This window comes from Sciurus vulgaris, assembly GCF_902686455.1.
Source record: "Sciurus vulgaris genome assembly, chromosome: 15".
Classification (NCBI taxonomy): Eukaryota; Metazoa; Chordata; class Mammalia; order Rodentia; family Sciuridae; genus Sciurus; species Sciurus vulgaris.
The window spans coordinates 25,289,528-25,316,378 of NC_136476.1; the positions used below are offsets into that span (position 1 = coordinate 25,289,528).

The following is a 26,851-nucleotide window of genomic DNA, read 5'->3' on the forward strand; positions in this document are numbered from 1 at the left end:
ACCATTTGTTAGAAAGATTGTCTTTTAGCCAATGTATGTTTTTGGCACCTTTGTCAAGGATGAGATGATTGTACTTGTGTGGGTTTGTCTCTGTGTCTTCGAGCTGGGGAGATAGCTCAGTTGGTGGAGTACAAGAATAAGGCCCTGTATTTGATCCCCAGCACCCCCCCAAAAAAAAAAAAAAAAAAAGAATGTGTCTGTGTCTTCTATTCTGTTCCACTGGTCTGTCACCTACGTCTTTATTTCATTTCCTATGATCAGACGCTGGGAACAGAGAACATTGAAAAAAAGGAGCCACCATCAGATGTTTATTCCATCAGATGTTTATCCCGTGGAGGATACCAGTGACTCAAGGATTATGCCATCAGCTTGTATTCAAGCTAGATTTCTGGCCCTCAGAGAAACATGCCTGCTGAGGACAGTAGCCTTAGAAAGCAAACCCTTGGACTTTGCAATGAGTGCCTTCTTCGTGCTCTTCCAGGCCTACTCTTCACCTTCTTCAACTCTGTTCTATATACACAGAAACTTTCCCCACCAGGAAAACCTGCCCCTGGGCAAGATGGTGGGATTTAGTGAGCTTGTACTGAGCTGCGTTGCATAAACAATAGCCTCCGATTATTAGAATAAATATTTATTTCTGTCTTATGTTATGCAAGGGGTCAGGGTAGATGACATATCTGTGGCTCTGTGGTTTGGCTGCAGGTCCGGGGACACAGCAGGTCTGCTTCACATGTCTGTCTTCTCATCCAGGGATCCCAGCTGAAGAGTCAGTCACTCTGGGACGTACCAGGTAAGATTGAGGTTAGAACATTTTTTTCCTGGCCTTCCTCCTTACCAGGTCTCTGTAGGTTGGCATATTCCGTGTATTGGATCTGTAACTGCTGCCTGATAGTATCTTCCTATAGCTTATGCCCTCTGGGCTCAGCCCCTACTCCTTCTTTAAGACTCTTGGTCACAGGAAGCAGCACATCCTTGAGAGAATTGCAGCCCTACCAATAGTTTGATCTGAGTCTCATGAACCTGGTGTGGGACTTATGGCCTTTAGAAATGTTCAGATAACAAATTTGTTTTTTCACCCACTGGGTTGGTAGTAATTTACTATGGCAACAATAGAAAAAGTAACGCTTTCTATTTTGTTTTTAGGAGATGGAGGAAATAGTGAGCCTTGGGAGGCACACTCCTAGGATTACTGGAACTAAATGAAAGCAACCACTGATTGCAAGGTAGCTTAGCACCTGCTTAAGTATAGCTTCTGCCTAAACCACTCTCCCTGACTTTGTAAACCACAAAGATAAAACTACTTACCTAGTTATTGAAAATAAGGATATTTGAAGACTGTATAAAACATCACTTACATTAAGGTGGTACTCACAGGTCAATCTGTCAAACAATAGAGCCTTGGTTACAAGGCAAAATGGAATATGATCCTGAGTCAGGGAAGTAGGAAATAACTCTGCATGGGGGATGGGATGAGCAAACAATCAAGAGCAGGGTGGAATGGACAAACAAATCAAGTAGGGAAACAGTAGAGTGCGTCTCATTGTGAGGATGAAAGTGCTCAACATAACTTCCCTAAGGACAGATCAGGATGAAAGAAACATGCACAGGCTGGCACAAAAGCTGTGCCCAAAGTCAGACCACAAACCTTCATTTCTCATCATACTCAGCCCAGCCACACTCCAAGGAGGAATCCTTTTGGTATCATCTAGCCTGTATATTCTCTCTTGGGTCTCTGTTATGCACCTGTTGTAACTTTCTGGTAACAAAATACTGAAGGCTGTCATCTTTCTTAGAACATGCACGTTTCTTGGATATGAAACATGGCAGGATATGTCTGTAGATTGGTGCTTTCCAAATCTCTTATGCAGAACCCTGGAGTCTTGGGGCCTCCCATGATTAGATGAATTTAAGCAATAATGATCTTCCTTCAGCTTCATCTTCAACTGCAGGTGCTCTATATCTAAATATTGACATGTATGAATACTGTGTTAAGATTTTATTTGAGAAAAGGATTCTGCTACTAGGAAAAGTTTGAGAACCAAGGAGCCAAATCAAGTTTGTCAGGTGGAGAAACTCTGCTCCAAGCTGTCTGAGATCTAACTGTAGGAGAAATAGGGCATCTGGCATCAAGTATGTCCTATTTCTGAATTAGTGGGATACATGGATTATCTCTCCCGGAAGAACTGAGAGGGAACTTGACCTTTGTCATTTATTTCCACAAAAACAAATTCCAGGCTTATCAAGAAATTCCACAGTTCTAAATCTTGACACCACTCATTACACAAGCAGTACTTTCCTTCCTGGCCACATTTCTTGCCAAAGGAAAGGGCAAACTAACAAAGAGGTTGGGAGGAAAATTAAATATTAGCTTAATGATCTCCCTGGATAAGTAGTCTGCTGGTCAGTGCTTCTCTTGACCCAAATCCACAATTCAGTATGTTTAAATCTGCCCAGTGATCACGAATAGAGGGAATGAGGGACACTAGCAGGTTACCCTCTCCAGAAGCTATCTCTTTTATCTTTACATATTGTATGGTAGTAAGTAAACCTCTAACAGGTTTTACTACTTATATTTCTGAAAGGTTTAAGCAAGCATATTTTTAAAAAGAGCAAAGTAAAAATTTTCAGAATTGGACCAGGGGCTTTGTAATGCCCTATTGATATTTTGTGAAGAAGGCAGACACTTTAAGAATGTCTCCCCTTCCTCCCTCTGTTCCTTTTCCTCTCCCCTTTCTTCTCAATCCAATCATATCCCCTTCACAGAATTCTCTCCGTGCATCACTACCTGGCATGCTTGTTCCTTTCTTCAAGACATATCACCCTCCCTTCCCCACTGTAAATGTGGACTCCAACCCCAGTTCATTCAGAGTCTTGCAACCTACCATCTGAGATTCTGGCTGTCACTAGGGGATCTGCTCTGGCTTCTGCTCAGAATCCACTGTGAAAGAGTATGAATCCCTTTGAAAGGGTGAGGAAGGGCATGATGGTACTTCAACTCCAGCTCAGTTCCTTTCCATGGAAGGACATGACTTATCACTGAGAAAATGTCTTCTTTCTTCCAAACTAGCTGGTCTGGTCTTTCTGAGAAGTACTGATATTTTTGGTCTTGATTATAACCTTATAAAATAAGCTTATGAAACTTCTTATGAAATAACCATCTTTGTCTAATTGTCTTAAAGAACTTTGACTTCTTCCCTGATCTGAGTTCTTCAAACTAATGGTGTTTTAAGGTAATCTTTTTATTGTAATGACTAGCTTAATTGCCTTGTGGTTGAAGAACGTGACTTGTTTGAAATAGTCTTTTAAAGACTATTAATCTTAATAAGCCTGGCATAGGTGTATGCACCTATAGTCCCAGTTACTTGGAAGGCTTAGGCAGGAGGATTACTTGAACCCAGGATTTCAAGACCAGCTTGGGCAACATAGTAGGACTCCACTCCCACCCCCAAAATTACTCAGTTAAAAACTTAATTTTTTGAAAGTGAGGTAAAATTCACATGACATGGAATTAACCATTTTAAAGCCTACAATTCAGTGGCATTTAATACATTTACAATTGTGCAAATATTGCTTCTATCAAATTCCAAATATTTTTTATCATCCCAAAAGGAAATTCCACATGTATAAAGCAGCCCTTTCTATGCCAGCCCTTGGAATCATTAAATTGCTTTCTATCCCTACAAACTGACCTATTCTGGATACCTCATATAAATGAAATCTTAAAAATGACCTTTTTTTTTTTTTTTAAGGAGGGAGTCTAACTTCCTTCACCCAGCATGTTTTCATATTATCCATGTCATAGCAAATATCAGCACTTCATTCTTTTTTATGTCTGAATAATATTCCATTATATGGACGTACAACATTCTGTTCATTCATTCATCAGTTAATGAGCTTTTTGGTCAATTTAACAATATGGCTATTACAAATGGTGCTACTGTGTTGCATATACAAATTTTAATTTGAATACCTATTTTCAATTCTTTTGGATATACACTTAGGGGTGGAATTGCTGAGTCATACAATAATTCTATTGTGAGTTTTTGAGAAACATCAGTGCCTGCATCATTTTACATTTTTCACTAGAGTATGTAAGGGTTCCATATTCCCCACATCCTCAACAACACTTAATCTTTTCTTTCTTTTAAAAAAAATTATGGCCATCCTAGTGGCTGCAAAGTGGTATTTCTTTGTGGTTTTGATTTGCATTTTCCCAGTGACATTAAATATCTTTTCATGTGTTTGTTGGCCATTTTTATATCTTTAGAGAAATTTATATTCAAGTCCATCATTCATTTTAAAATTGAGTTATCTATTTCTTTGGTTTTAAGAGTTCAATATTTGTTGTGTTATCAGATATATGATTTATAAATATTTTGTCTCATTCTGTAGGCTGTTTTTCACTTTCTTGATAGTGTCCTTGAATTACAAATATTCTAATTTTAATGAAGTCTGACTTATCTACTTTTATTGTTACTCATATCTAAAAATCCATTACCAAATGAAAGGTCAGGAGGATTTACCCTTTATATTCTCTTCTGAAAGTTTTACAATTTTAACTCTGTAAAAGTTTTTTGTGGTGCTGGGGATTGAACTCTCTAAAGGGTAGACATAACCTTCTTCCTTCATTCCTTACAAATGCAATACCATGGCTTATAAGCATATGATTGCTCAGTTGGGGGATAATAAAAGGGAATTACTACACAGAAAAGAAAACAACTTTAAATTGGCAACAGATTTCAATTTTCTTCACTAACATAGTTGTTTTTTCCCAAGGGGACCTATCACAGTCATATCTTTCCCAATCCCTGGCCAGCCACCTATCATTATCTCATTTTCTATTGCCCCTGGATTTAACAACACTAATGAGATAGAAAAGGCTAGACCATGGAGAATAAGAAAAGGAAAGTAAAGGTTGATAAGAGGGAAGTACGAGGACCATGCCAGGACAACATGCTATAAAATAGTTCCTGTGGAATAGAGGACACAGAAACAAATACAAATAAATACCATTTTCTCATACTAGACAAAGGTGCCAAAAACACGCAATGGAGAAAAGATAGCATCTTCAACAAATGGTGCTGGGAAAACTGGAAATTCATATGCAGTAGAATGAAACTAAATCCCTGTCTTTCACCCTGTACAAAACTCAACTCAAAATGGATCAAGGACCTTGGAATCAGACTAGAGACCCTGCATCTTTTTTTTTATATATATATATAGAATATTTTATTCATCATCAAGCAAATACACAATCTTCTCAGCAGCACGTGGATTCTTTTCTAAAACAGATCATAGGTTACAAAACAAGGAAATAATTAGCCAATACAAATAATAGAAATACTACCCTGCATTCTATCAGTTCATAATAGACTGAAACTAGAAATCCATAATAAAGCTACTCCAACACCTGGCACCTAAATAACAATAGAAATCCAGGAGAAAATTAAAAATGTACTTACAGGTAAGTGACAACACCTATGAAACATATCAAAATGTCTGGGACACTATAAAAGTAGGCCTAAAAGTAAATATCACTGCATTGAGCTCATTCATTAAAAGAATTAAAGGTCAACTAATAAATGGCCTAACTTTACATCTCAAATCACTAGAAAAAGAACAACAAATCAATACCAAAAGTAGTAGAAGACAGGAAGTAATTAAAACCAGAGCTGAAATCAATGATATTGAAACAAAAGAAACAATTGAAAAGATTGAGAAAATTAAAAGTTGCATCTTTGAGAAAATGAATTGATAAACCCTTAGCTACACATTGAAGTAAAAGAGAGATAAAACACAAATTACTAAAATTATGATGTAAAGGTATATCATGATGGACACTACTGAAGTACAGAAGAAAATAAAATTATTTTGAAAATGTATACTTCAATGAAATAGTAAATCCTGAAGACCTTGACAAATTTCTAGAGACAAATAAACTACCCAAACTGAATCAAGAGGACATGCACAATGTAAACAGTCCAATAAAAAATGATAAAATTGAAGAAACTATCAAAAGTCTACCAACCAAGTGAAGCCACATACCAGAGATGGATTTCAGGCTGAGTTCCACAATGCCTTCAAAGAATAATTAACACCAATACACCTCAAATTATACCATTAAACAGAAAAGAAGAGAACCCTTCCTAACTCATTCTATGTATATCGCTTTGATACAAAAAAAAAAAAAAAAAAAAGACAAATATACATGAAGGGGTGAAAACTTCAGATCAATATCCCTGATGAACCAGACTCAAAAATTCTTTAAAAATTTATGTCAAATCACATACAAAAACACATTAAAAATATTGTGCACCACAATCCAATGGGGTTTCTCTCAGAGATGCAAGGTTAGTTCAACATATGGAAATCAATAAACATAATTCATCACTTCAATAGACTTAAAGATGAGAATCATATGTTCAATCTCAAGAGATGGAGAAAATGCATTTGACAAAATGCAGATCCATTCATGTTTAAAACACTAGAAGGACAAGGGATAGTGGGAACATAGCTCAATATTGTGAAAGTCTTCTATGCTAAGTCAAAGGATAACATCTTTCTAAACAGAGAGAAAATGAACCTTCCCCATAAAAACTGGAAGAGGACATGAATGCCTTCTTTCACCACTTTTTTTTTACATACTCCTCGAAATTCTAGCCAGAGCAATTGGACAGATGAAAGAAATTAAAGGGATATGAACATGAAAATAATAATTTAACATATCAGTATTTTGCAAAGTCACAATTCAACATTTAAAAGACCTAAAAGCTCCATCAGAAAATTTCTACACCTAATAAAGAAATTCAGAAAAATAGCAGGATATAAAATCAATACCATAAATCAAATGCATTTCTATGCATCAGTGATGAATCAACTGAAGGAGAAATTATTAAAACTAGTCCACTCAAAATAACTGTAAAAAAATATTGGGAATCAACCTAATGAAAGAGGGTTTAGACCTCTACAATGGAAACTACAGAATCCTAAATAAGAAAATGGAGGAAATCCTTAGAAGATGGAAAGATCTCCCATGCTCTAGAAAAGGCAGAATATTGTTAAAGTGATCATACTACCAAGACTGTTACAGATTTAATTTGATTCCTACTAAAATACCAATGACAATCTTCACAGAACTAGAAAAAGCAATCATGAAATTTATTTGCAAAGCAAGAGACCCAGAATAGCCAAAGTGATACATACCAAGAAGAGTAAAGCAGGAGGGATCAAAATGCAGACCTAGAGAGTAATGGTAACAAAAATGGCATGGCATTTGCACCAAAATAGACATGTAATACAATGGTACAGAAGACACAGAGACAAACCCAAATAAATAGGGTTTTCTAATACTAAATTAAGGCACCAAAAACATACATTGAGAAAAATATAGGCTATTAAACAAATGGTGCTGGAAAAAATGGAAATTCATATATAGCAAAATGAAATCAAAACTTTATCTCTAATGCTGTGGAAAAGTCAACTCAAAGGTGATTAAAGATGTAGGCACGATAACAGAGACCCTGCAATTAATAGAAGAAAATATTGAACCAAACCTCCACCTAGTCAGCTTAGAAACTGACCTCCTTACCAAGTCTCCAAAGGCACAAGTAGAATCAAGAAACCATAAATAGGATGGACTCAAAATAAAAATCTCAGCAAAGGAAACAATCCATAACATGGAGAGAGTGCCTGCAGAATTGAAGAAAATCTTTACCATATACACCTTAGATAAAGTGATAATCTATGGGATATACAAAGAAGTCAAAAAACACCAAAAATAACCCAATCAATAAATGGGGTAATGAACTGAACCAACACTCCACAGAAAAAAAAGTACAAATGATCAACTAACATGAAAAATTGCTTATCATGCAGCTCAAAACTACTTGAAGATTTTATTCCACTCTATTACAATGAGAATTTTTAAAAAATAAAACATAAAAAATATGTTTTGGTAAGGATATATGGAAAAAGGTACACTCATACATTGCTGCTTGGTCTACAAATTGATTTAACCATTCTGCAAATTTTATTGAGATTTCTCAGAAAATTCAGAATGAAACATGTGACCCAGTTTTCACACTCCTTGGTTTAAACACAAAGAATTTATTTATTTTTTTTTATTTTATTGTAAACAAATGGGATACATGTTGTTTCTCTGTTTGTACATAGCGTAAAGGCATACCATTTGTGTAATCATAAATTTACATAGAGTAATGTTGTTTGATTCATTCTGTTATTTTTTCCCTTCCCCCACCCCTCCCACCCCTCTTTTCCCTCTATACAGTGCTTCCTTCCTCCATACTTGCCCCCCTCCCTAACCCTAACTCTAACCCTAACACTAACCCTTCCCTCCCCCCATTATGTGTCATCATCCACTTATTAGCGATATCATTCTTCCGTTGGCTTTTTGAGATTGGCTTATCTCACTTAGCATGATATTCTCCAATTTCATCCATTTGCCTGCAAATGCCATAATTTTATCAATCTTTATGGCTGAGTAATATTCCATTGTATATATATACCACAGTTTCTTTATCCACTCATCAATTGAAGGGCATCTAGGTTGGTTCCACAGTCTGGCTATTGTGAATTGAGCAGCAATGAACATTGATGTGGCTGTATCTCTGTAGTATGCTGATTTTAAGTCCTTTGGGTATAGGCCAAGGAGTGGGATAGCTGGGTCAAATGGAGGGTCCATTCCAAGTTTTCTAAGGAATCTCCACACTGCTTTCCAGAGTGGCTGCACTCATTTGCAGTCCCACCAGCAATGTACGAGTGTACCTTTCTCCCCACATCCTCGCCAACACCTGTTGTTGCTCGTATTCTTGATAATTGCCATTCTAATTGGGGTGAGATGGAATCTTAGGGTGGTTTTGATTTGCATTTCTCTTATTACTAGAGATGTTGAACATTTTTCCATATGTTTGTTGATTGCTTGTAGATCTTCTTCTGTGAAGTGTCTATTCATTTCCTTAGCCCATTTGTCGACCGGATTATTTGAATTCTTGGAGTAGAGTTTTTTGAGTTCTTTATAGATTCTGGAAATTAGTGCTCTATCTGAAGTATGATTGGCAAAGATATTCTCCCACTCTGTAGGCTCTTTCTTTGCATTGCTGATAGTTTCCTTTGCTGAGAGAAAGCTTTTTAGTTTGAATCTATCCCAGTTATTGATTCTTGCTTTTATTTCTTGTGCTATGGGAGTCCTGTTAAGGAAGTCTGGTCCTAAGCCGACATGTTGAAGATCTGGACCTACTTTTTCTTCTATAATCTGCAGGGTCTCTGGTCTGATTCCGAGGTCCTTAATCCATTTTGAGTTTAGTTTCGTGCATGGTGAGAGATATGGGTTTAGTTTCATTCTGTTGCATATGGATTTCCAATTCTCCCAGCACCATTTGTTGAAGAGGCTATCTTTTCTCCATTGCATATTTTTGGCACCTTTGTGTACTATGAGAAAATTGTATTTATTTGGGTTTGTGTCCGTGTCCTCTATTCTGTACCATTGATCTACCTTTCTATTTTGGTACCAATACCATGCCGTTTTTGTTACTATTGCTTTGTAGTAGAGTTGAAGATCTGGTATTGCAATACCCCCTGTTTCACTCTTCCTGCTAAGGATTGCTTTAGCTATTCTGGGTTTCTTATTCTTCCAGATGAATTTCATAATTGCTTGCTCTATTTCTGTAAGGTACATCATTGGAATTTTAATTGGAATTGCATTGAATTTGTATAGCACTTTTGGTAGTATGGCCATTTTGACAATATTAATTCTTCCTATCCAAGAACATGGAAGATTGTTCCATCTTCTAAGGTAAACACAAAGAATTTAAAACCAGCATACTATAGTGACTCAACCACATCATTGTTTATACCGGTTCATTTCACAATAACTAAACCAACCTAGATGCTCTTCAACATATTACATGGATAAAGAAAAGGTAGCATATGCACACAATGGAATGTTATTCATATTTAAAGAAAAAGAAAATTATGGCATTTCCTAGTAAATGCATGGATCTAGAGAATACCACAATAAGTGAAATGAGTCAAACCCAAAAATGAAAGGCCAAATGTTTCCTCTGGCAGGCAAATGCTCATCCATAATGGGGGCTAGGCAGAATAAAGGGTGTTTGGATTTTGCAGCAGGTAGTGAGGGGAAAGGAATCAGTTAAGGAGGGAAATGACAGTGAAATGATCTGAACATCATTACCCTGAATATATGTGTAATTAAACTACATTTGTGTCTACAACACTTGCAGTCTGTGGAAGGAGAATTTGTACTCCATTTGTGTACAATTTGTCTGAATGCATTTTAACTGTCACATATAACTAATTGGAAAGAATTAAAAATAATTTTTGACAAATAAAATTTTGCCATATTCTTTTTATTTGTAGGATTTCTTTTCAGTATGATTTCTCTGTTAGTGAGCAATGTATACTTTTTTCCATTAAAAGCTTCATCACATTCTTTGCATTTGTAGGGTTTCTCTCCAGTATGATTTCCCTGGTGGTGAATTAGTCATACTTTTTTATTAAAAGTTTTGCCACAATCTGAACATTCCTAAGACTTGTCACCCGTATGAATTCCCTGGTGTTGAATAAAGTTTGATTTTACATTAAAAGCTTTGCCACATTCTTTACATTTGTAGGGTTTCTCTCCAGTACGAATTCCCTGGTGGTGACTAAGGTCAACTTTTTCATTAAAGGCTTTGCTACATGCTGTACATTTGTAAGGCTTCTTTCCTGTATGAATTCTTTGATGGCATATAAGGTGTGGTTTTGCAGTAAAAGCTTTGTCACATTCTTTACATTGCTAGGTCTTCCGTCCAGTATGAATTTTCTGATGGCAAATAAGGTGTGATTTGTCATTAAAAGCTTTGTTGCATGTTGTACATTGGAAGGGCTCCTCTCCTGTATGAGTTCTCTGGTGTTTAGTAAGGTGTGATCTTTAATAGAAAGCTTTGCCACATTCTTTACATTGGTAGGGCTTCTCTCCAGTATGAATTCTCTGATGGTAAATAAGGTTCGATTTATCATTAAAAGCTTTGCTACATTTTGTACATTTGAAGGGCTTCTCTCCTGCGTGAATTCTTTGCTGGTGAATGAGGCATCATTTTTGACAATATAATTTCTGATGTTCACTCTCATTTAAATTTCTCCATAATGTCTGGTGTTGTAAATAGTGAAGGTCGCAATATCCATATTTTCCATTAGTCACTTTTTGAAATATATGTCTTAGGCCCTTGTCTGGTGACAATTCTTCAGTATTATGAGACGTTATTGCCAGGAAGACCAAGTTTCTGTAATACTCTAACATCACATCTCTATATAAGTTTTGTTGAGGTGGCTGAAGGCATTTCCACTCCTCTTCAGTGAAATCAATGGCCACATCCCTGAATGTCAACAGTTCTTGTAAGCCAGTGTGGCCATCTTGGATTATCCGGGAAACACAAGCTGCCATCTTTAGGTAGGGAAAATTCCATCCTGAGATGCCTACTGGAAACTGGAAGCTCATTGTCATATACCTCTCATGTATCAGGCTACTGGAGACTGGGAGCTCTGGAAGCTTTCTGCTTAAAGCACTCTGCTTTCATTCAGGACAGTGTCTCTCCAGTATTTTGAACCATTTCTGGGTGTTCAGGAGCCGGTCCTTCTCCTTAGGGTTCTTCAACCTCTGCAGAGCAGAGCAACCTGGGGCTCCTAAGGAGGAGAGTGAAGCCTAGAGCTGAATGGCCAATACGGTGGACTCAGGAGAAAATCAACCGTGCATCTTATAGAAGAAAAAGTAAGTCAGATCTTCAACATGTTGGCTTAGGATCAGACTTCCTTAACAGGTCTCCCATAGCACAAGAAATAAAAGCAAGAATCAATAACTGGGGTAGATTCAAACTAAAAAGCTTTCTCTCAGCAAAGGAAACTATCAGTAATGTGAAGAGAGAGCCTACAGAGTGGGAGAAAATCTTTGTCACGCATACTTCAGATAGAGCACTAATTTCCAGAATCTATAAAGAACTCAAAAAACTCTGCACCAAGAATACAAATAACCCAATCAACCAATAGGCTAAGGAAATGAACAGACACTTCACAGAAGAAGATCTACAAGCAATTAACAGATATATGAAAAAATGTTCAACATCTCTAGTAATAAGAGAAATGCAAATCAAAACCACCCTAAGATTCCATCTCACCCCAACTAGAATGGCAATTATCAAGAATACAAGCAACAATAGGTGTTAGAGAGGATGTGGGGAAAAAGGTACACTCATACATTGCTGAAGGAGTTGCAAATTAGTGCAGCCACTCTGGAAAGCAGTGTCTCCTTAGAAAACTTGGAATGGAACCACCATTTGACCCAGCTATCCCACTCCTTGGCCTATACCCAACGGACTTAAAATCAGCATACTACAGTGATGCAGCCACATCAATGTTCATTGCTGCTCAATTCACAATAGCCAGATTGTGGAACCAACCCAGATGCCCTTCAATTGATGAATGGATAAAGAAACTGTGATATATATATATATATATATATATATATATATATATATATATATATAATGGAATATTATTTAGCCATAAAGAATAATAAAATTTTTGGCATTTGCAGGCAAATGGATGAAATTGGAGAATATCATGCTAAGTGAGATAAGCGAATCTCAAAAAACCAAAGGGCGAATGATCTCGCTGATAAGTGGATGATGATACGTAATGGCGGATGGGAGGGAGGCAAGAATGGAGGAAGGAGGGACTGTATAGAGGAAAAGAGGGCTGGGAGGGGTGGGGGGAAGGAAAAAGAACAGAATGAGTCAAACATCATTGCCCTATATAAATGTATGATTACACAAATGGTATGCCTCTACTTCATGTACAAAGAGAGAAACAAGTTGTACCCCTTTTGTTTACAATAAAAAAAAGATCTCATTACTGTATCTACAAAAAAAAATAGTTCCTGTGGGATATTACTCAGCCATAAAGAAGAATGAAATTATGGTGTTTGCCAGTAAATGGATGGAACTGGAAACTGTCATGCTAAGTGAAATAAGCCAATTCCCCCCAAAACCAAAGGCCAAATATTCTCTCTGAAATGCAGATGCTGATATACAATAGAGGTGGGGAAGGGAAAAATAGAAGTTCATTGGATTAGGGGCTGGGGCTGTAGCTCAGTGGTAGAATAATGCCTCAAATGTGTGAGGCACTGGGTTCAATCCTCAGCACCACTTGAAAATAAAGGAATAAACAAAGATATTGTGTCATTCTACAACTATACAAATATTTTTTTAAAAAAGAAGTTCGATTAGACAAAGGGTAATGAAGAGAAGGGAGAGGGAATGGGACTAGGAAAAGTTATAGAATTAATTGGACATACCTTTCCCATGTTCGTATATGAATATACAACCAGTGTAACTCCACATCATGTACACCCACAAGAATGGGAAGTTATACTCCATGTATGTATAATGTCAAAACACATTCTACTGTCATGCGTAGCTAAAAAGAACAAATAAAAATATATATAAGAAAAAAATTCATTTTATTGAAAATAAAATAAAACAGTTCCTGTTTCTCAAAGGGTGTAAGTTTCCATCTCCCAGAAAGTGATCTGCACAATCCCTAATCCAGCCCACACCCTCCATGGGTGTGGCACAATCTAATGATCCATCTGGGGCACAGGCAATTCTTAGGAATAATCCTAAATGGATCCAAATGATGAATTAGATGATTGGAAAATGAGACATTTTCAGGCTCTGGTTCTTGCAGGTCTCAAGAAGTCTATTAATTACTCTAAGATGTCTGAAATCTATCAAGGCCCTCAGGAAAGCCCTGTAACCTTTCTGGAGAAACTCAGGGAGGCATTGAGAAAGCACACCATAGAAGATCCTAAATTCACAGAAGGCCATATAATTCTAAAAAAAGATAAATTTATTATTCAGTCAGCCCCAGATAAAACTATAAAAATATGGGCTGGGGATATAGCTCAGTTGGTAGAGTGCTGGTCTCACAAGCACAAGGTCCTGGGTTCAATCCCCAGCACCGCAAAAAAAAAAAAACTATAAAAATATGCATATGACCTTGAATAGTCCTTAGATGCCATTCTCCAACTTGCAAATCTGTCTTTTATAACAGATCAGGAGAAGAGGAAGGAAAGGGAACATAGAAGGAAGCCTGAATTACTGGTCATGGCTTTGCAGGGAGCAAGCTTCCAGGGTGTGAAAGGAGGTAAATAGAATGACATTGAATCACAAAGGAAATTTATTTCTGCTGTGGAAAGGGGAGACATTACCAACAGGAATGACAACAGTGAAGCAAATCCCACCCAGGTCCTGTATTATCTGTCGAGGCAATCACTGGAGGAATGAATGTCCCCAGATGTGCAAGGTCAGGGGCCCAGATTCCCCCAGTCAGGCCAGAAGAGTTCCAGGGTCAACCTTAATGGCTCCCATGTCTCCCATTACCATGCATGAACCCTGGGTATGCTTCTCAGTAGATAGCTAAAAGATCAGTTTCCTTCTAGACATTGGCACCAGCTTTCCCATACTCGTCTCTTACCCTGGACCCCTTTCCTCTGATACTGTGACAGTGAGGGGGTGTCTGGATGGCATACCACTAGATACTTTATTCCCCCGTTAAGCTGTGAATTGGCTGGGGTGATGTTTTCTCATGCATTCCTGATAGTCCCAGAGTGCCTTACTCCTTTACTGGGAAGACATATATTCTCAAAACTTCAGGCTTCCATCATGATAAATTTGGGACCCCAGGGTGTCAGGGTCCTCTCTGCCACGTCCCACATGGAGGAGGAATGGGTTGACTGCAGGAGGAGGATGTTGGTGCTTTTTCTATCTGTTACCCCCCAAATTTATCTATTCAATAAACACACAAGAGCCAATGCTCTTTTTATGAGAGGGGGTGTGACAGGTCCAGGCCATACCAACTCTGGCCTCTTTACAACAATAAGTCGCCCAACTCTCTTTAATTTATAAACAGACAGGTAAAAGTGGCAAGGACCAGAAGGAGCTTCTTCTTTGATGGACAGAATAGGGTGGAGTTAGGGGAGCCATCCTCTTAGGGGGAAAATTCCAGAAGAAGACAGGGAACCACTCCCATGCAGTGCCACATACTTCCCAGCAGTTCCCAGAAGCCAGGCTGCTGTGTCACATGGCTCAGCCTAGTCTGATTCTGCTAGATAAGGATGGCTTCCCACACCAGGGTCCATTATGTCTATCTCTATTAGAATGTGATATAAACCCTGAAGTATGGGCCACCAAGGGCAAAACTGGGCAAACAAAGAGTACGGTTCCTATAACTTTGAAGGACCCCCGCCCCATCTTCCTAGACCAGAAACAGTATCCTCCTGCGCCAAGTTATTGGAGGTCATTCAAAACCTAAAGCAACAAGGACTCTTAGTGCCTTGCAGTAGCTACTGAAATATACCCATTTTAGGAGTCCAAAAACCAAATGGGGAATGGTGCCTAGTCCAAGACCTTAGGATAATCAACGAAGCAGCCAACCCCCTTCATCCTGTGGTGCCCAACCCTTACACGTTTCTATCTGAGATCCCGGCTGCCACTGCTTGGTTTGCTGTATTAGATTTAAAGGATGCCTTTTTCTGTATACCCCTAGACAATAAATCACAATATCTTGCTTTTGAGGAGCCAGGTAGTAGATCTTAATTAACCTGGACAGTGTTACCCCTGTTTGGGCAGGTCCTTGCCAAGGACCTAGCAGAATTCAAGGACCAGTCATCTGTAACTGTCCTCCAATATGTGGATGACATCCTCCTATGGGCTACCACCAAGAGGAATATCAAATGGCCACTACGGAACTACTGAATTACCTAGCCAATAGAAGGTATAAGGACTCAAAAAAGAAAACCCAACTACGCCAACCACAGGTTCAATATCTAGGATTATTTGTCTCAAAGAACCCACAGTCTAGGGGAAAAGGATTGTCCCTATAGGATGATACCCTCTAGTCCACACCATAAGGCATCTCAGAGGTTTTCTGGGGATAATTGGATATTGGAGGCTTTTGGATCCCTGGGTATGCCAGACCCCTTTCTTGACTTCTCAAGGAAGCCCAACACCAGGGGAATTGACCTCTTATTGAAGACTGCTAATTAAGAAGCCAATGGTCAAAAGTGAAAATATAAAAGGCAAAAGAATTTCAATGTATACAGTACGGGAGGTGAAGTTTTAGATTTAAACTTGGAAGTTTTAGCCTTGAGGAACTAAGATATACAAGGTGGAAGCATAGGAAGAGTTGGAACTTGGAGATGAAAGGGAGAAGGATTGAACGCAAGGCAATTCTGATGTGAGTTAGATGTAAAAAAAATCCATAAAATCAATCGTTGTTGGTTAAAATGTAAACTGAAGACAGAGGAGAAGGGAAAAGCAGTGGATCTAAGATGTTGACAGTATTGTAAATTTATTGGCTCTTTAGATGTAATTAAAAACTGGCTAAAACTCCATCCACCCAGCTCTCCCTTCTAAGGCCATTTGGTTCTCTGCCAAACTGTGGGTAATAAAAAGAGTCTGTAGGCTCTCTGAGCAGCAGAGAAAAGGCTGCAGCCATTCAGGGGAGAAATCGAAACAAAATCACAAGGTAAGACTGAAACCAAAATTGTGGGAGATTTTTAGCCAGGTTTTGCAAAGGAAGATCTTGGAAGCCATAGAAGACCTATTCTTTTATTTTGGCAAAATAAATTATTAGGCTAATTTGTTGTTATTATTATTGCTAATAGAAGTAAAATTTGATAACAACAATTGCTATTAAATTATAATTCCATTTGCTTTCTTTTCGGTTATTTGTAAAATTATTAATAAATTACCTAAAAAGATTATAATAGTGTTTTATAGTAAATTTCCCTGCCCCACCAATTCAACTTTATAAAGTTGATAACATTGCTAATGCTTAATCAAGGCAAAACTATCAGCACTTGTTTTTAGTAAAAAGAGGAAAAACAGAAGAATTAAAAAACCATTCGTGAAAAAACAAATAATTGACAACCAAAATGGATAAATAAAAGCTCATCAATTTTGCTACTATTCTTCATTTAGAGACTTTCTTTTCAAGATTGGTTTCTTTTTTTTGTATTCCTTAAAGTTGGTCTCCTGGCTTTTTGTTTTTTTCCTTCTCATCTCCTTACCTCTTCTCTACCTTATCTTTCCATAAGTGAATAGTCTCTGATATTTTTTTAAGTAAAGAAAACGGCACAAAATCCAACCAGAATCCGGCTGTTGCACAAGCTAGAGGCTTAAGAATGAATTGTCCAAGCTTACTTGTGGCTGGAACTTTGTGACTCTTACTTGTTCCTCTGCACTGTGCTTCTTCAACTTGAATCATTCTTATATGCCACTGTGGTCCAACATTGTTCCCAACATCCCTACCTATTAATTCTCACATTTGTCTTTCAAATACTTAATGCTCCTATTTTTGATTCCTCCTAGATGTATAGCTGTGCATTCAGAAAATGTAAGAATCTCTTTTTCTTAGTTTGGGGTTCTTGAACTAAATCACATAGGTGGAGATTATCCTCCAAACACACAAGAACTCAGCACGAGACTCCCTTTCCTCACATTTTCTCCATTCTTCTCTGTAAGGTTTCTAGATCTTCATTCCATCTTTGAACTGGTTTTCTCAACAACCTAAATGTTTAACTCTTTGTCATCACTGTTTGACTTATAATATTCAAAGCCAGAATGTACCTTTTTCCCCTTCCCATTTATAGAGAAAAGAATTCTGAGGCAAACTTTCACTTAGGGGCTGAAATAATCAGGGCTGAAAGTAAGGGAAGAGATGAAAAATGGGAGCTGCCAATTCTGACCAGGGACTGCCAAGGGTTAAAGAAATAGCTTGCAACTGACTTCTTGGAATGTGCATGATCTTCAATTGTGAAAAGTTCAGCTCTGTCAAAGAATTAAATTATTACAGGGAAATACTGCATTACGAGAAGAAAAAATACATGTCTGGAGTATTTATGCCAGTAAGTCTGATAGCATGAGGGTTTTTTTTTTTTTTAATTTTATGTGAGTGTGACTGCCAAAATCAAAATTAATATGTCTTTTATTCAACAAGTTGAGATTTTGGCAAACACTGTGGATATCAAGAATGCCAGAAGTTCCCTTCTTTATATTCCAGTTTGCAGAAGGAATATTTAGAAATATCAAGGCCAAAATCTTAACTGTTGGATAATAAAAAGAAAGTTTAAAGTTGTCAACAGCAATACAAAAGGATGCTTGGTTCAAGGACTCCAGGAAATTATGGTAGAACTTCTAATCTCTGTTTTCCCTCCAGATTCTCTGGGGCTGACATCTGAATGTAAAAGAATTTTGTTTTGCAGTAGTCAAGGCCGTCCCTGAACCTGCCTCTCAGCCTCCACTGGGATTATGGGTGTGTAACTCCCAGGCCTGGCCACACATACTACTAATTATATACATTCTTTACCAATCCCATTCAACAATATATCATCGGGGCTGGAGTTGTGGCTCAGTGGTAGAGTGATTGCCTGGCATGTGTGAGGCCCTGGGTTCCATCCTCAACACCACATAAAAATAAATAAATAAAATAAAATGTATTGTGTCCATCTACAACTAAAAATTTTTTTAAAAATACCTCATCAATGGTGAGTATACCAAAGTTCCTCCACGAAATGAGAGGAGGGAGGGGTGGGGGCACAAAAGATGGTGAAATGAGACAGACATCATTACCCTATGTACATGTATGATTACACGAATGGTGTACATGAATCTACATCACGTACAACCATGGAAATGAAAAGTTGTATCCCATTTGTGTACAATGACTCAAAATGCAGTCTGTAAAAATAAAGAAAAAGAAAAAATAGTATAACTACTTTATATTGATAAATGATTAATACTAGTATTAGGTGTTCTTGAGTAATAAGTCATGCTAGTCTCTTTAGAAAGTTTCAACCATAGGAAAAGTTACATCCCTTCTGATGTAATTTTTTTAATTCATTTTTAAATTTGTTCTAATTTGTTGTACATGACAGAATTTGTTGTAGAATGCATTTATACATTTTGATAGATCACACATAAATGAAGTGTAATCTCTCATTTTTCTGATTTTACATATTGTAGGATCATATTGGTCATGCAGTCATATATGTACATGAGGTAATAATTTCTGTTTCACTCTATTATCATTCCTTCCCCCATACCCGTTGCCCTCCTTTCACTGCCCTCTACCTAATCTAAAGTAATTCTATTCTTCCCTATCCCTCCGACTTCTTGTGAATTAGCAACCACATACAAGAGAAAACATTCGGTTTTCGGTTTTTTGGGTTTGGCTTATTTCACTTAGCATGATATTCTCTAACTCCATCCATTTAGCAGCAAATGTCAGAAGTACATTCTTCTTTAAAGCTGAGTAATATTCCACAATGCATACATACGTGTGTGTGTGTGCGCGCGTGTGTCTGTATCCTGTGGTACATACACATTTTCACATTTTCTTTATCCATTCATCTGTTGAAGGGCATCTAGGTTGGTTCCATATTTTAGCTATTGTGAATTGGGCTGCTATAAACATTGGTGTGGCTGCATCACTGCAGTATACTGATTTTGAGTCCTTTGGGTATAAAATGAGGAGTGGGATAACTGGGCCAAATGGTGGTTCCATTCCAAGTTTTCTGAGGAATCTCCATACTACTTTCCATATGGTTGCAGCAATTTGCATTCCCACCAGCAATGTGAGTATACCTTTTCCCCCATATCCTTGCCAACATCCTTGCTTGTATTCTTGATAATTACCATTCCAATTGGAGTGAGATGAAATCTTAAAATATTTTTAATTTGCATTTCTCTAATTGCTAGAGATGTTGAACATTTTTTCATATATTTGTTGATCGATCATATATCTTCTCCTGTAAAGTGTCTGTTCAGTTCTTTAGCCCGTTTACTGAGTGGGTTTTTTGTTTTTTTGGTGTCAAGTTTTTTGAGTTCTTTATGTATCCTAGAGATCAATGCTTTCTCTGAGGTGCATGTGGTAAAGATGTAATTTCATGACAATCCTCAGCTTCTTATTTTTTCTTTCATAAGGAAAATGATTCACATCTGATTGGATATATAGAATAATGTTTTATTAAAGAGAATGCATGTTTTTTCTGTACTGACTTATTCAAGAGTGTGCTTTATGAAAACAATCATAATTGTCATTATTTGGTTGTCACTTAATATAATAAATTGGATGTTAATAATACAGGAGTATTAACTGCTTTACAGTTTTGAGGGTACCATGCCTAGTTTATGATAGGTAATGCTTATATCTGGCTAATTATTATTACCTTCACTTCATCAAGCAGGACTTCTTCCCAGTACTGTCCAGTCCATGTGAGCAGACCCAAATATAGTAGCATTAAAGTAATTTGCATTCTGATGTGACAGTTAGAAAAATATATTTTTTAGTCTTCTCTTTAAGAAGAGAGGTGTTCAACAGTCTTTTCATTTTAGTAGTTTTCACTTCAAGCTCAGTCTCCAGGTAACCAAGACTAAACCTACTAAGAATTCTACAAAAAAGATGATGAAGACATCAATTTGGGGAACAGATAGAGCAGCCCATGAAACAGGAAAGTGGGAGAAAAAGATTAGTCATAGCATAGTGGTTGAGTATTTTAGGCCTTCAAATTGTGTTTTGCACAATGTACCTCTGATTAAACTATATGGGAATGATATGGATTGTCTTAGTTTATTCAAACCAATGGCCAGGAACTCTCATAATCTGTGCACTGAAACAATATAAAGGTTTTCCACTAAAGCCTGTATACTCTTAATTATTTAATGTCTTATAATAGTGAAATAAAATCATCTAATACACACACTGTATATTAGTGGACACCCATTTAGTTGTGAAAGAAAATTACATGGTCGATCCACTTGTAATTTTTAAAACATTTAACAGCTGGTGTTGCATTGACAAAAACAACTAACCTAGCCCATGGAGCCTATCAGCTAAATACCGGATTTTGAGAGGGACTCTCATTTTGACTATGCCAGCTAACTTGTGAAGGTGTAGCAGTCAGGTGTTGTGAAATATACAAAGCTTTACAGAATCTTTAATAGTCTGTACTAATACATGAGTGTTTCTGTCACCATTCAATAAGCTTATCCCAAACACATAAGAAAAATCCTGTAGAAGTTGACAGCAGTAACTGTAGCCTCCGTACCAGTAAAATCTTATCCTCTTTATTGTCAGAAATGTGAGATGGCTTTTGGAAAGAAATGAAGTTTTGCTGAGACCAAAATAAGGAACTGTTTTTCACAAACACTAAAACTACCAAGTTTTTTCAATTTAAAAAAAAATAAATAAAGTAAAATACAAAAAGGGCTGGGGATGAAGCTCAGAATGAGATCACCCTTGGGTTCAATCCTGAGTAACACTAACACACACACACACACACACACACACACACAAACATAATATCACTTGTTGCTTACTTAACAAAAAGTTTAGAGGTGGGCTGTCCCAGAGTTGACACAAAGAATCAAGCACATCTTTAAGGACCCTGGTTCTTCCCACCCTTTTGCTCTGCCATTCTCAGGGCTCATGAACATTATATCCTCTCAAGGGCCAAAAAACACTTACTTCTCACATGCCTTTTATTTCAAGGAGAAAAGACTTCCCAGAAGTCCCAGGCGACCTCCCCTTCTGTCTCAGTGACCAGGTCTGGTCACATGTCCACTTCTACACCTTTTGTTGGCAAGTAGAAATAAAATTGATATGAATGGCATATGTTTCACATATCTTTATTTCTTCTTTGGGGAAAGAAAAGAGATTTATAGCTCTGAAACAAAGTTCAGACTCAGTAGCTCTCATCACCATCTAACTCCTGCGGAATTCCAATTTTTTTTTTAAAGACTTCTTGCCCACCCTTGAAAAGCACAGTTGAACTCATCACTTTGAGATCCAAGATACTTGGGAGGTTGCGTAAGCAGGAGGGTTTCAAAGCCACCCACAGCAACTTAGTGAGATCCTGTCTCAAAATAAAAAATTAAAAGGGCTAGGAATGTAACTCAGTGGTAAAATACCCTTGGGTTCAATTCCCAGTACTGGGGGAGGGGAGGAAGTAAAGTTAATCTGAGGATTCTGCCTTAGTCTTCAAAATGCCTCAAATATCCCTTTTAGTTCATTAATGTTCAGTTTTTCTGGACAGAAAACAGCATTAAATCAAGCATATCAGAAGCATATATTTAGTGCTAAGGAAAAAGAGGAATGTGTTTATTTAATGTCTGACTATTTCCTAACACAGATGTTGAAATTCCTTTAATTATTTTTAGAAGTATTTTTAAATTATTTAACTCTTTTTTGTTTTTTTAAAATTTGTTCTAGTTATACATGATAGTAGAATGCACTTATGCATTGATATATAATACATAAAGAGTATAATTTCTCATTTTCTTGATTGTACGTGTTGTAGGATCACATCTGTCATGCAGTCATATATGTATGTAAGGTAACAATGTCTGTTTCATTCTGCCATCCTTTCTACCCCCATGCCCCCGCTTCACTCCCCTCTATCTAATTTTAAGTAACTCTATTCTTCTCTATCAACTTCCCTGCTTATTGTGAATTTCATCCGCATATCAGAGAAAACATTCAGCCTTTAACTCTTAAGAATCAATTTAATTTTTCTTATTTAATTCTGTCAGTGATTCTCTTTGACCACCACACTTCAGAGTGTGGAATCTATATATTTTAGAATCCACTGATAACCCCCCCCCTTTCCCTTAACTTAAAAAAATTGCAAAGTTTACTGACATATAATATACATGTCGAAAATTACACAAATTGTATAGCATAATGAATTATCACAAATTGAACATACCAAGGTAACCATACGAAGAAATTAGAAGAGTAGAGAACCCCAGAAGTCTCTCATGCCCCCTTCTAATAACTGCTCTCTATCTTAAGGATAGCCATTATTACGCTAATATTATAGCCACACCCTGCATAATCACATTTCAGTCAATGATGGACCACATATAAACAGTAGTCCGACAAGATTATATCCCCAGTGATGTTGTAGCCACTTTGGTTTGTGTAAGTACACTCTAGGATGTTCACACATTGAGGAAATCACATAATGATGCATTTCTCAGAACATACCCCATTCTTAGGCAATGCATGCCATTACAGTTGCCTGTAGGTTTTGAACTATATGTAAATGAGTTCATACATTATACACCCTTTGGTGTCCTGCCTCTTTTGCTCAACATTCAATTTCTGAGATACATCTGTGTGGTTGCACATAACTGTTGCTTTTAAATTCTTATGCCTCTTAATGAACACATTACAATTTATCCATTATAATGTAAATGGACATTTGTGTTATTTCTGGAGTAAAGATATAGGACTACAACTGCTAGAAACATTCCACTGCATGTCTTTTGGTGAACATTTTTATGCCTTTCTGTTGGGTATATAGCTTCAAGTGGAATTGCTAAGCAAAAGAAATGTATTTGTTCAGCTTCCACAGAAACTGCCACATTAGTTTCCAAAAGTGGTGGTAGGAATTTTCACTTTCATAAGTCAGTATAAGAATTTCACTTGTCACCAATCTTTGCCAATACTTGGTAACTTCTGTCTTTCTCATTTTAGTCACTCTTATAGGATTCTAATAGGATGCATGCATTTTCTGGGTTTTGTTGTTGTTATTGATGTTGTTTGTTTTGTGGTACTGAGATGGGATGGAATGCAGGGTCTCACACATGCTAGGCAAGCACTCTACCACTGAGCCACATCCTGGGCCATTTTACTTTCTTACCTTACCCAGAAATACATCTGTCAGTCTGGGACAACCTGCATTTTTTTCCCAAACTTTAGTTGAACTAGCTAGAAAAAAATATCTTCTATAGGATTATAATTGTGGAGCTGAGGGACTCCTTTGTTGTATTCTAACTGCAGAGCAACATTACTTAGGAAAGAAATGTTAATAAAACAAATCATATTATATTTGTGTTTCAGAAAATAAATGGTCTGGAGTACTTTTTAAAATATTCTATTAGAGTAGAAAAAAATTCTAAAGGATTCACTTTTAAAGTGCATATAAAAAAGAGTTTGTATAGACTTTTGAATAAAATATCTTAAGAAAATTGAGTTGTTACTATTGAATCATTATGAACTAATAATAATCTACCCTAATGAATTTTTTAAATAATATAACATTGTTCAAAAGGCAAACAATTATACAATTATTTGCTTTAATTTATCACACCTTTTCATAAACCAGACAATAAAGGGGTCGTACATTTGATACCCAAAAGCTAAAGCTGAATGATTGACTGACTGATTAGTTTAGCTAGTTAGTTTTTTGTGTGTTTGTTTTGGTTTCAGTAGAAGGGCAATTTTTTTAAACTACTTTCATGAGTTTTTTTTTTTTCTTTTCTTTTTTTATTGTAAACAAATGGAATACAACTTGTTTCTCTGGTTGTACATGAAGTAGAGGCATAACATTTGTGTAATCATACATTTACATAGGGCAATGATGTTTGACTCATTCTGTTATTTTTCCTTGCCCCCACCCCTCCCACCCCTCCCACCCCTCTTTTTCCTCTATATAGTCCCTCCTTCCTCCATTCTTGCCTCCCTCCCACCCCCCATTATGCATCATCATCCACTTATCAGCGAGATCATTCGCCCTTTGGTTTTTGAGATTCGCTTATCTCACTTAGCATGCTATTCTCCCAATTTCATCCATTTGCCTGCAAATGCCATAATTTTATTGTTCTTTATGGCTGAGTAATATTCCATTGTATATATATACCACAGTTTCCTTATCCATTCATCTATTGAAGGGCATCTATGTTGGCTCCACATCTAGCTATTGTGAATTGAGCAGTGATGAACATTGATGTGGTGACATCACTGTAGTATACTGATTTTAAGACCTTTGGGTATAGGCAAAGGAGGGGATAGCTGGGTGAAATGGTGGTTCCATTCCAAGTTTTCTAGGGAATCTCCACACTGCTTTCCAGAGTGGCTGCACTAATTTGCAGCCCCACCAGCAATGTATGTGCGTACCTTTTTCCCCACATCCTCACCAACACCTAATGTTGTCTGTATTCTTGATAATCGCCATTCTAGTTGGGCTGAGATGGAATCTTAGGGTAGTTTTGATTTGCATTTCTCTTATTACTAGAGATGTTGAACATTTTTTCATATATCTGTTAATTGCTTGTAGACCTTCTTCTGTGAAGTGTCTGTTCATTTCCTTAGCCCATTTGTTGACTGGGTTATTTGTATTCTTCGGGTAGAGTTTTTTGAGTTCTTTATACATTCTGGAAATTAGTGCTCTATCTGAAGTATGAGTGACAAAGATTTTCTCCCACTCCATAGGCTCTTTCTTCACATTACTGATAGTTTCCTTTGCTGAGAGAAAGCTTTTTAGTTTGAATCTATCCCAGTGGTTGATTCCTGTTTTTATTTCTTCTGCTTTGGGAGTCCTGTTAAGGAAGTCTGATCCTAAGTTGACATGATGAAGATTTGGACCTACTTTTTCTTCTGTAAGGTGCAGGATCTCTGGTGTGATTCTGAGGACCTTGATCCATTTTGAGTTGAGTTTTGTGCAGAGTGAGAGATAGGGGTTTAGTTTAATTCTGCTGCGTATGGATTTCCAGTTTTCCCAGCACCATTTGTTGAAGAGTCTATCTTTTCTCCATTTGTCTAGTATGAGAAAACTGTATTTATTTGGGTTTGTCTTTGTGTCCTTTATTCTGTACCATTGATCTACCCATCTATTTTGGTGCCAATACCATGCCGTTTTTGTTATTATTGCTCTGTAGTATAGTTGAAGTTCTGGTTTTGCAGTACCCCCTGATTCACTCTTCCTGCTAAGGATTGCTTTAGCTATTCTGGGTCTCTTATTTTTCCAAATGAATTTAATGATTGCTTGCTCTATTTCTGTGAGGTATGTCATTGGAATTTTAAATGGAATTGCATTGAATCTGTATAGCACTTTTGGTAGTATGGCCATTTTGACAATATTAATTCTTCCTATCCAAGAACATGGGAGATCTTTCCATTTCTAAGGTTTTCTTTAATTTCTTTCTTTAGAGTTCTGTAGTTCTCATTGTAGAGGTCTTTCAGCTCTTTTGTTAGATTGATTCCCAAGTATTTTTTTTTAAGGCTATTGTGAATTGGGTAGTTTCCCTAAATTCTCTTTCTCAGGATTCATCACTTATGAACAAAAATACATTAGATTTATGAGCATTGATTTTATATCCTGTTCCTTTGCTGAATTCATTTATAAGTTCTAGAAGTTTTCTAGTGGAGTTTTTCAGATCCTCTAAATATAGAATCATGTCATCGGCAAATAGGGATAGTTTTAATTCTTCTCTTCCTATTTATATCCCTTTAATTTCCTTGGTCTGTGTAATTGCTCTGGCTAGAGTCTCAAGAACGATGTTGAATAGAAGTGGTGAAAGAGGGCATCCCTGCCTTGTTCCAGTTTTTAGGGGGGATGCTTTCAGTTTTTCTCCTTTTAGAATGATATTGGCCATGGGCTTAGCATGGATAGCCTTTACAATGCTGAGGAATGTTCCTATTATCCCTATTTTTTCTAGAGTTTTGAGCATGAAGGGGTGCTGTATTTTATCAAATGCTTTTTCTGCATCTATCAAAATAACCAAGTGATTCTTGCCTTTAAGTCTGTTGATATGGTGAACGACATTTATTGATTTCCGGGTGTTGAACCAACCTTGCATCCCTGGGATAAAACTTGATCGTAGTACACTTTTTAATGTGTTTTTGTGTGTGATTTGCTAAAATATTGTTGAGAATCTTTGTATCTATGTTCATTAGGGATATTGGTCTGAAATTTTCTTTCCTCCAATGTGTC

At 37.0% G+C, this 26,851-nt stretch overlaps 1 protein-coding gene across 3 annotated transcripts in view; it reads left to right on the plus strand.

The window, feature by feature from the left end:
• The first annotated feature begins 16,533 nt into the window (after window positions 1–16,533).
• Window positions 16,534–26,851, plus strand: part of IL33 (interleukin 33) — a 59,770-nt gene continuing 49,452 nt past the window's right edge. For all 3 annotated transcript variants that reach the window (XM_079113098.1, XM_079113101.1, XM_079113100.1), the window contains exon 1: window positions 16,534–16,599. The gene's annotated coding sequence lies outside the window, so the exon portion shown is untranslated. The remainder of the gene's footprint in view (window positions 16,600–26,851) is intronic.